The sequence below is a fragment of the Solanum tuberosum genome, unplaced genomic scaffold (genome assembly GCF_000226075.1).
Source record: "Solanum tuberosum cultivar DM 1-3 516 R44 unplaced genomic scaffold, SolTub_3.0 scf00005, whole genome shotgun sequence".
NCBI classification, from domain to species: domain Eukaryota; kingdom Viridiplantae; phylum Streptophyta; class Magnoliopsida; order Solanales; family Solanaceae; genus Solanum; species Solanum tuberosum.
In genome coordinates, this window is record NW_006238931.1 from 90,348 (window position 1) to 91,057 (window position 710).

Genomic DNA, 710 nt, shown 5'->3' on the forward strand with positions numbered 1-710 from the left:
AGGTCCGCTCGCTGAGATATTTAGCGGTTCGCCAAATTGAAGTTTAGATCGCCAAAATAGACACATACATAAAGTTTTTAGGAAAAGTAGTTGAGATAATTTTATTATTCACCAACCTATTTGGTGAGTCGCCAAATAAGCAGGTGTCCTCGGTGAATTTCATATACCAGACACATTTCAGTAAAATAGCCTTCACTTTTTACATTGAACTTGATATTAGCAAAACATAGTTGCATTGGGAATAATCCAAATAGATCTTGAATTTTTTTAGGTCATATGCCACCTAACTCTTTATATATTGAGAGATATGATTGTTTGAATTTTACCTTTATATGAACTCATGCGAGATCTTAGCGGATATGAATGCTTTGAACTTGGTTTGGTATTTCAGCTCCCTTATGACCTTAGATAACTTTCAGTACCATTGGCAAATTTCCTTAATACACCTTAACAAGTAGGGCATCACCTTGTTCAAGCTCATATACTTACTTCGAACGATTTATATTTTAAGAATAGACGTATGAGGTGTTATAGAATGATTTGGGACTTAGCTTAGATATTTTCTGGGTGTTTCAACAACTTAGTTCCTTGTAGACTTATACAACAGATTGGGGTATGATTGTTAGGAGACTACTTAACACAACTTGCTCTTTTGTATTTTTATTTTATCCTTTAGATAGACCTGGTGTGTACACGGGTTATTGTGGGTG